The 10,051-nt window shown below is 38.1% G+C and overlaps 1 pseudogene; it reads right to left on the bottom strand.

The window, feature by feature from the left end:
* Positions 1-8,390: 8,390 nt before the first annotated feature.
* Positions 8,391-8,863, bottom strand: LOC110195481 (ubiquitin-conjugating enzyme E2 B pseudogene; annotated as a pseudogene).
* Positions 8,864-10,051: the final 1,188 nt, after the last annotated feature.

The following is a 10,051-nucleotide window of genomic DNA, read 5'->3' as shown; positions in this document are numbered from 1 at the left end:
TCCTTCTTTGAGCCAGTTCTGAGGTGAATAAGGTTCAAATGTTGCCCACATGCCACATCTTCCCCTCCACCGTAAAAAAAGTTCTTCCTCATCTCTTTATATGAAATAATTCATTATATTCTACTTCCCTTCTCTCTCTCAATGCATTCCTCTTTCTCACCCTCGAATTGTTTCTATATCATCCCCTTTAATTTTTTAATATCATCCCACCATAGTCAACTCACACCTGTACCCTCTATGTAAACTTTCTCTAACTGCCCTAATAGTGATAAAGTTATTATGAATTATAAATATATTCTTCCCACATAGGAATAGAAACAGAAAAAAAGTTTAACCTTATTGAATTCCTTATGATTTCTCTTTCCCGCTTACCTTTTTATGCTTCTCTTGATTCTTGTATTTGAAAATCAAATTTTCTTTTCAACTCTGTTTTTTTTTTAAAATCAGGAATGTTCGAAAGCCCTCTATTTCATTAAATATCCATTTTTTTCCTCTGAAGGATTATATTCAGTTTCACTGGTTGTAATCTTAGCTCCTTTGCCTTCCCAGAATTTCATATTCCAACATCTCCTATCCTTTAACGTAGAAGCTGCTAAATTCTGTGTTGTCCTGACTGGGGCTCCATGATATTTGAATAGCTTATTTCTGGCTGCTCATAGCATTTTCTCCTTGACTTGGCAGCTCTGGAATTTGGTTATAATATTCCTGGGAGTTTTTGTTTTGGGATATATTTCAGAAGGTGATCGGTGGATTCTATTTCTATTTTACCCTCTGGTGCTAGAATATCAGGGCAATTTTCCTTTATAATTTCTTGAAATGTGTTGTCTAGCCTCTTTTTTTTTTTGATCATGGCTTTCAGGTAATCCAATAATTCTTGAATTATCTCTCCTCAATCTATTTTCCAGGTTAGTTTTTTTTCCTAGTAAGATATTTCACATTTTCTTCTATTTTTTTTTCAATTCTTTTGATTTTGTTTTATTATTTCTAGATGCTTCATGGAGTCATGAATACCCACTTGCCCAATTCTAATTTTTAAGGAATTATTTTCTTCAGTGAGTTTTTGTACCTCCTTTTCCATTTGGCCAATTCTACTTTTTAATGAGTTTTTTTCTTCAATAATTTTTTTTTTTGGTGCTTCTTTTACCAAACTGTTGAATCATTTTTCAAGATTGTCTTGTATCACTCTGATTTCTTTTCATAATTTTTCCTCTACCTCTTTTATTTGATTCTTAAAATCCTTTTTGGGCTCATCCAGGAATTCTTTTTGAGCCTGAGATCAATTCTTTTTTTTTTTTCCTTGGAGGCTTTGCATCTAGTCCTTTTAACATTGTTTTCCTCTTCTGACTTTGTGTTTTGATCTTCCCTGTCATCATAGTAGCTTTCTATGGTCAGGTTCTTTTTTTTTTTTTGTTGCTGTTACTTGTTCATTTCTCCAGCCTATTTGTATGATTGGGGAGAAGTAGTGGTGGTGGTGGTGGTTGTGGGGGGTGGTCACTGCTCTTTTGGTCTGTCCTGTGATCTCTGCCTTCTGACTCGTCGTCTGACCCCTTTATTATCTGTGGCCTGAGAGCTCCCAAAGTTATTGCTGCTGATTCTATGATCCCAAGGCCTGCTGCTGGCTTCTCAGGGTGCATCCTACTGCTGGTTTGCCGGAGCATGGCCTTCTAGAGCACTGCATGGGGTGAGGCCTTCCCCTGGCTTGCTAGGGCACAGCCTGCACTGAACTATACTCCACTTTCATCCCAGTGAGATAGACCTTTCTTGCCAACTTTCTAAGTTGCTAGGCCTGGAAAATTGTTTCATCTCATCCTTATATTGGTTCTGCTACTCCAGAATTTATTTTGAAGTGTTATTTTAAAGTTTGGAAGGGAATTTGGAAGAGCTCAGGCAAGTCTCTGCCTTTACTCTGCCATCTTGGCTCTGCTCCCTATTTATCTATGGTTGATTGTTAATTGCATATTTTTTTTTTTTGCATCATACGTCTCCTTGTACTTTTTCCTATATTCATTCCCTTGGACCTCTTGAGAGGAAAGAAATGAAAGAGCAATTTACCGTATACTTACAATCTACAAATGATGACCCATTTTTGCTCAATGGCCTCTTTTTTCTTCTCTTTGCTCCATCTCAGGCTTTTATTCTTTCTTGTTTTTCCTTTTAATCCCCTTTTCACACTTTCCTTCCTAGTGTGGAGTTTGTTTTATTTTTGACTCCATCACCTATCCTGCCCTGCATCTTAAACTCCTCTCTGTCTTTTCCTGTTCCTTCCTATTTCCCAGGTGAGATGGCCCATGCCTTATTCAGAAATTCTCTAGCTTCCTGCTCTGCTGTGGTTTGGGTCTAGACTGATTAGCTGCTGCTCTGACCTTGTCTCCTACTATAGAAAGGGTCACTGGATCTCCTAGCACTGGGTGTTAGTCTGGTCCTATCTTCTGCTGGGACAAAGCTTGTTGATCACCTCATCCTGGTCTTAGGTGCTAGTCTGATCTTATCTGCTGCCACAGATAAGAGTGGGGCCCTTGAGTCACCCCATGTTGAGTGCTCATCTGGCCCTATCTCCTCTATCTAGGTTATCCTGGGTTGGTCCTGAGTGCTGGTATGGTCCTGTCTCCTGGGTCAGCTGCACTGGATGCTTCTCTTTTGCTTTTGCTTACTGTGAGACCAGATACTTTTGCGAACTACACACTTGTAGAGAATTCCAGCAGACTTTTTGTGCAGTCATAGATTTGTGAAGAAATTTATTGTTGTTCAGTCATATCTGACTCTTTGTGACCCCATTTGGAGTTTTCTTGGCAAAGATACTGGAGTAGTTTGCTGTTTCCTCTCCAGCTCATTTTATAGATGAGGAAACTAAGGCAAATAGGGTTAAGTGACTTGCCCACCATCACACATCTAGTAAATATCTGAGGCAACATTTGAATTCAGGAAGATAGAGTCTTCCTGACTCCAGACCCAGCACTTTATCTACTGTGCCACCTAGCTGCCTGAGAAATTTATAATAGATTCTTTTTGGCTTCATCATCATTCCTTCTGGTACATTTTTAGAACTTTGTTAAGGTATTTGCAGGAGATTTGAGCTCTTCTCTGTCCCAAAATGCCAGCATCCTCCCCCTATTTGTCACTTTGAGAAGAAACTTGTGACTTCTGAGCAAGTGAGGTTGGCTCTGGGAGAAAAGGAATTTATTTAGGAAGGGACCAAATGCAGATAGTTTTATATTGTTCCAAAAGGAAGAACTCAGTTGGTTTTACTCCACACAACAGTGCACTTGTCAGTTAAGGATAGCCTCATAGGATAGCTGAAAGCAGAATGTATTTTTTTTTTTAGTCACCAGGCAATTATTCTGCAATCTCAGTTGTACTGGCTAACTTTACTAAGTTCTCCAACTTAATTGACCTAGAAATTGAAATCGCCTCCACTTAAAAGACAAGTAGAACCTTTATAGACATTTATCTATTTTTGAAGGATTATTAAATTCCTGTGTTTCTAGTCTTTTTCTCCATGATGCCATAAGTAGCAGGTGTTGCCCTGGCAACTGCATAGGATAAAGATGGTGTTTTCTGGACATTTATTTTCAAAGTCTAAGCCCTATTGCCTTGTAGGAGGGGAAGATCCTCTGAGATAGGAATAAGATGAGGCAGCTCTTATTCTAAGAATGGCCTTCAGCTGCTGAGATGACGGACATGCAAATTAGACCACCTATGATGCAAAAGCCTACATCAGGAACCCCATGTTGGGAGTATTCTATTCTATGGGAGTAATTCTGATTACTTCTTCCCTCTTCCTGGATTCTCTTATTAGGTATTTTTGCCAGATTTCCTCTGTGATTGCCCTCTTCACTCTTTGGTTACCATAGTGCTCATTTACATTCACCCTTTCTGGATCTCTCTCCTAGGATACTCTGCTTCAGTACACCCCCACCATCAATAGCAGTCCCTACAGAGACATTTATAGTTATGAGTTATGATGCAGCCTCCTATATTAGAACCTTGTTCTAACTTGATCTACCAATGTCTTCTCAAAGATTACACTTCTCTTATTAGAATTTAATATAGTGAATTTCCTTCCAAAGGCTACATATCCTGAATATATTGATTTGAGGTGTCATCTGAATCTAAACCTGTGAGAATGAATGAGATTGGCAAAAGTGAGTATAGAGAGAAAAGATTAGAAATAATGGGTCTATAAATGTAAAGTAGCATTTGTGAGTTGCACAGAGCAACATAGAGGGCTAAAACTAAGACTAATCATGGACATTGAATGATTCCACTCTCTGGGGAATATCTAGTGCGATAGTGTTAGCATTTAGTGTTTGGTTGGTATGATTGCTTTCCTTTGTTCTTGAAGAGAACCAAAATGACATTACTACATCAGAGTTAAGTTACAGTGCATCTGACTATGGCTGATCAGACCAATACCAGCTCAGAATGCTCTATCACAGGCCAGGCACAAATAGTCCATATGAACATTTGGTGTGGGTGCTCTAAATTCGCTCATCTTGCATTTCTTCTGAGCTATTTCACTTCTGCTTTGCTTATAAAGCACAGTCCCTTCTCTGATGAGGGTATGCCATGCTGGGCAGTCCTGGTCCAGTGTCTTCCATGTCACACAATCAGTTTCAAAGTTTTTAAGAGAGAATTTGAGAATATCCTTGTATCACATCTTCTGACTATCATGTGAGTGCTTGTCCTCTGTGAGCTCTCCATAAAATAGTCTTTTGGGCAAGTGTGTGTTTGGCATTCAAACAATGCGGCCAGCCCATCATGGCTGTACTCTCTGCAGTGGAATTTGAATGCTTGGCGATTTAGTCCAAGAAAGGACCTCAGGGTCTGGTATCTTATCCTGCCAGGTGATCTTCATGATCTTCCTAAGACAATTCAAATTTAGCATTTAGTATTAACATGAAGGTTATAATCTGTAGCAAGCTGAAGAAAAAGACATTGACAAGAAATAGAGAGCATTACAAGATGTAAGATGGATAATTTTGATTATATTAAATTAAAAAGGTTTTGCACAAGCAAGACCAATGCAACCAAACTTAGAAGTCTATTACAATTATGTTCCACAACTTGTTCAACCATTCCCCAATTGATGGACATCTCCTAAATATCTAATTCTTCTATTAGATTTTGTACCTGCTTCTCCATTTGGCCAATTGTATTTTTTTAAGGATTTGGTTTTTTTTGGTGTACTTTTTTTTTCCAGTTGGCCAATTGTATTTTTTAAGGACTTGTTTTCTATGGTTAATTTTTGTCCTTCCTTTTTCCAAGCTAATGACTCTGTCTTGCATACCTCTCATTTCTTTTCCCATTTTTTCTTCTACCTCTCTCATTTGACTTTTAAAATCCTTCATGAACTCTTCTAAGAAGGTTTTTGGGCTTCAAATCAGTTCATATTTCCTTCTGAGGTTCCAGATGTGGATTTGCTGACAATTTTGCCCTCTTCAGAATTTCTGCCTTAATCTTCACTCCTCCCATAAGAAGAATCTATTGTACATTTCTTTTTGCTCATGGTATTGGCTTATTTCCTGGCCTTTAAAGAGATTGAGCTCTGCTACTGGGGAGCAGAGGGTACTGACCCAAGCTTCTTATGTTGGGAGCCTAGGGCCTGGTCACTGGCTTTGTGTGCTGGGGCCTCCAATGCTTGCAGTTGGAAGCTGTAGGGTTTTGGCAGCTTACCTGGTGTTGGGCTGGAATGAGCAACACTGGAACTCTAGAGGTAGGATTGGGTAATATGGCTCCTGGAGATTTCCTGCTCACTTGCGCCTTTCCTTCCTTTTGCTTTCTTCAGTTCCTTTCAGATGGATGTGTAGGGTGTTTATCTGCCTGGGGCCCCTTGGAGCACTGCTTCCCTTAGTTTTGTTGAGGCTCTGGGAGAGCCAGTTACTGTTGAATGCCCAGGCACCTGGTGATTTTTCACACTGGTTTCCACTGGTTCCCCCACCCTCACTGAGGCATTTAGGGGTCCAGGTGTTGATGTTTGCCTGCTCCACCACCTGGGCTTCAGGATCTCCTCTTGGTATGCTGAGGTGGGACTTTCCACTAGCTTGCTGGGAAGCCTCCTGTTCTGTATTGCTCCCCTTCCCCCAGGGTAAGAGGACTTTCCCATTAATCCCTCAAGCTACCTGGGTTACTGGACCGCTGCAGCCCATCTTTCTTCTGGTTCAGCTGTTCCAGGGTTTTTCCTGGGGTGACATTTTCTGGGCTTTCAGAGGTTAATAAGGAAGGGTAAGAATGACTCACCTCTTACTCTGCCATCTCAGCTAAATATCTAATTCTTTACCATCTGCTATAAATATATTTGTATAAACAGATCCTTTCCCATCCCCACCCCGCCATTTAAAATCCCTTTGGGAAGCAGATCTATCAAAGGTATTACTGGATCAAAGAGTATACACAGTTTTATAGCCTTTTGGACATAGTTTTAAATTGGTCTGCAGAATGGTTGGATCAGTTCATAGTTCTACCAACAGTGTATTAGTGTCCCAGTTTTCCCAAATCCCCTCCAATATTTATAATTTTCCTTTTCTGTCATATTAGCCAATCTGATAGGTATGAGGTGGTACCTCAGAGTTGTTTTAATTTGCATTTCTCTAATCAAAAATGATTTAGAGTACTTTTTCATTGACTATAGATAGCTTTGATTTCTTCATCTGAAGACTGTCTGTTCATGTCCTTTGTGCTATAAGAAATGATGAGTAGGACAGTCTCAGAAAAACCTGGAATGATTCAAATGAACTGAAGTGAGCAGAACCAGAAGAATATTGTACACAGTAACAGCAATATTGTATGATGATCATCTGTGACTTAGCTATTCTCAGCAATACAAAGATCCAAGACAATTCTGAACAACTTATGATGAAATATGCTATCCACCTCCAGAGAAAGAACTGATGGAATCTAAATGCAGATAGAAGCATACTATTTTTCACTTCATTTTTTCATGCTTTTTTAAAATTTGTATTTTCTTTTATAATATAACTAATATGGAAATATGTTTTACAAGATTACACATGAATAATCTATATCAAATTGCTTGCTGTCTTAGAGAGGAGAAAAGAGTGGGAGGAAGGGAAAAAATTTTGAACTAAAAATTTGAAAAAAAATGAATGTTACATATAGTTTTTACATGTATTGAGAAAAATAAAAAAAATTAATAAAAAAAGAAAAAGACATTTCTTAACTAAATTACAATATACATTACCTTCTTGATCTTGAGTGACTGCTTCTCTGCCCACCAGTGGTAGTATATTGGAAGACATAACCCCAGCTGTCTTCTTTGAATAAGTCATTCACTCTAGATGGATCTATAATCTCTTTGGTTAGTTTAGGTGTTGCCAGTTTCTTCTATTTTATTATTGTTTAGTTGTTTCAGATCTTTGTGATGCCATGGGGTTTTCTTGACAAATGGTTTGCCATTTCCTTCTCCAGCTCATTTTACAGATGAGGAGACTGAGGCAAGCAGGGTTAAGTAACTTGCCCACAGCCACACAGATAGTAAGTGTCTGAGGACAGATTTGAGCTCAGGAAGGTGGAGTCTTCCTGACTCCAGACCCAGCGCCCTGTTCACTGCACCTCTCAGCCACTCTTGATTTTCTCTATATCAATTGGTATTTAAAGAGAATCAATTCAGTCACATGCCATTACTTCCTCACTTTAGCTGAATAACTGGGGAAAAAATGTCCTTGATGAGTAAAATATAAGGACTTGGAATAAACAAGTAGACCAGATCTCTTTTGACTGCGATGTTGGTTCTCAAATTATTTTTTTTTTGAGTCTAGCCATATAAGGAAATTGGCTCTATAAAGGTTCTTAGATTCCCTTGATGAATATGACCTAAGATCAAACAAAAACATAAAATCTTCTCCTCTTACCTTCTTGAATATTAAACTCTTTGCTTTACTTCACTATTTTTTTTTTATAAATCTGGAACCAAATTCTGCTTAGCAGTGTTGGTGGATGTAGAAAACAATGGAAAACTAATATAATTTTCTTGCTATAGAGTTAGAGATTTAGTTTCACAAAAAATAGGAACCCTTCACAAACTTTTGAATTGGGTAGGTTCTTGTGAAAGAAAGGTAAACCTGATTGGAGCATCTGAATACCCTGCCTTCTCTGCTCCTTTATCCCATCTCATAATCCACTAGATCAAATTTCTTTTTTTTTTAATTTGAAAAAAGTACAGATTTATGAAATGTGTATATTTTGTCACGAAAATTTCACCCCAACATTATATACTGGGAAAAAAATACAAGCAGGATATATTACAAATTTATGTGGCAATAACTTAGTTCATACCATGCAATAAAAAGCATTAATCAAGATACACAAGCTGTTAAAGGTTCTAAACTGAAGAGCTTTTTTTTTCTGTTTTGCAGACACATTAGGTATGCAAATCCTTAAAACCTGTGCCACATAAAATTTCTGGTAGCCTTTCTACTGAGAGGTAAATTATACACAACAATGATGATGAGGATGAACAGAGCAGTTGCCTATTATGAATCATTCCAGCCTTGTTCAACAATAGCTGAAACTCTTTTCTCATATTCTTGTTTGTTTTCCTGATAAAGCTGCATTGCCTAGCTATTGGCAGGACTGTTTGGATTAGGTTCATCCAGCAGAGACTGAACTGATGTTAAAATAGAGGACACAGCATAAGTTGGACTCCAACGATTCTGGCGGATATCTAAACATGTGCTACCATCGGCATAGACATTTGGATGAAACATCTTTGATAAGAACCTAACAGTGGGAGGTTTATTCGGATACTCTTCTGAGAATTCTACTACTAGTTTAAAGGTACCATCCTTGAAGGGTGTGCCTTCTAGCCCAAATATAACTGCATTCCACAGCATGATGTTGTTTTCAGATGGTGTGTCGCTGACATAACTATTTTCAGGGAATATGGGATGGAGGGAAGCAGCAAACTTGTTGAGGGCTTTTCCTTAAGAAATATCTGTTGTGTGAAAACAAAATATGATAAGGACTTGAAAAATTTATGTCACGTCAGAAGGAAAAGAAAAAAAAAGGGCATGTTGCTTAAACTCCCTGAGCATCAGTTTATTCATCTGTAAAATTTAAGTGTTAGACTAGATGGTCATTAAGGCTCCTTTCAGTTCTGCATCTATGATTGTATAAATATCTCTTGATTAAGCCTTAACATTTCTTTAAGTCTTCTGGACATAGCGTTTATCATGGCACTCAAAAGCATTATAGTTACATAATACTTGTTTAACAAACAGATTTAGACAAATTTATATTAAATTTTCATTATTATATTCACCTCACACCTTATGTGTCAACTTCACAAATACCAGATAGGGGAGGTATGGCTAGACAGCAGTTTTCTGAGAATGATTTCGAAGCTTTACTATATTAAAAGCTCAATGTGTCAGCAGCGTGAGGGCACTCAAGAACATGAATGGCATCCTTGGCCACATGAAGAAAGGAATCCTAATACACAAACACTTTACCAATGAATGTCTATGAAAGAGAAACAGGATAAAAAGGATATTATAAAAAAGAGTTTTATTAGAGAAATATGTGATCAGGAAAGAAGGTAAGTACATGGTAAAAGTGAGGGAGAATGGATGAACAGCATATAAACTCCAGTAGTGTTCATGAAATGTCAGGAAATTTAGGGGAAGGCTCTCAGGATATTAAGCAAACCTCTAGTAAAAGGATAAGGTTAAGTCTCACAAGAAAAGAAAGCATGAATAGGTGGCCATCTGCATCATTGGAGCAGGCTCTATGGCAATAGGATCATGGATCCATGAACAAATCCAAGTCTTTAGCACTATTTTACCCTGGTCAGACCACATCCAGAATATTGTATTCAGTTCTGGACACTACATTTAAAAAAAATAATAATTATTATTATTTTACCTTCTAAGTCTTTTTGTTTGTTTGTTTGTTTTGGGGTTTTTTAAAGGTAATTGGAGTTAAGTGACTTGTCCAGGGTCACACAGCTAGTAAGTGTTAAATGTTTGGTCTGAGGCCAGATTTGAACTCAGGTCCTCCTGACTTCAGGGCTGGTGCCCTATCCACTGCACCACCT

The sequence above is a fragment of the Phascolarctos cinereus genome, unplaced genomic scaffold (genome assembly GCF_003287225.1).
Source record: "Phascolarctos cinereus isolate Bilbo 61053 unplaced genomic scaffold, phaCin_HiC Scaffold_4;HRSCAF=312, whole genome shotgun sequence".
Classification (NCBI taxonomy): domain Eukaryota; kingdom Metazoa; phylum Chordata; class Mammalia; order Diprotodontia; family Phascolarctidae; genus Phascolarctos; species Phascolarctos cinereus.
Note: the sequence above shows the minus strand (reverse complement) of the source record. Positions and strands in the feature narration are given on the sequence as shown.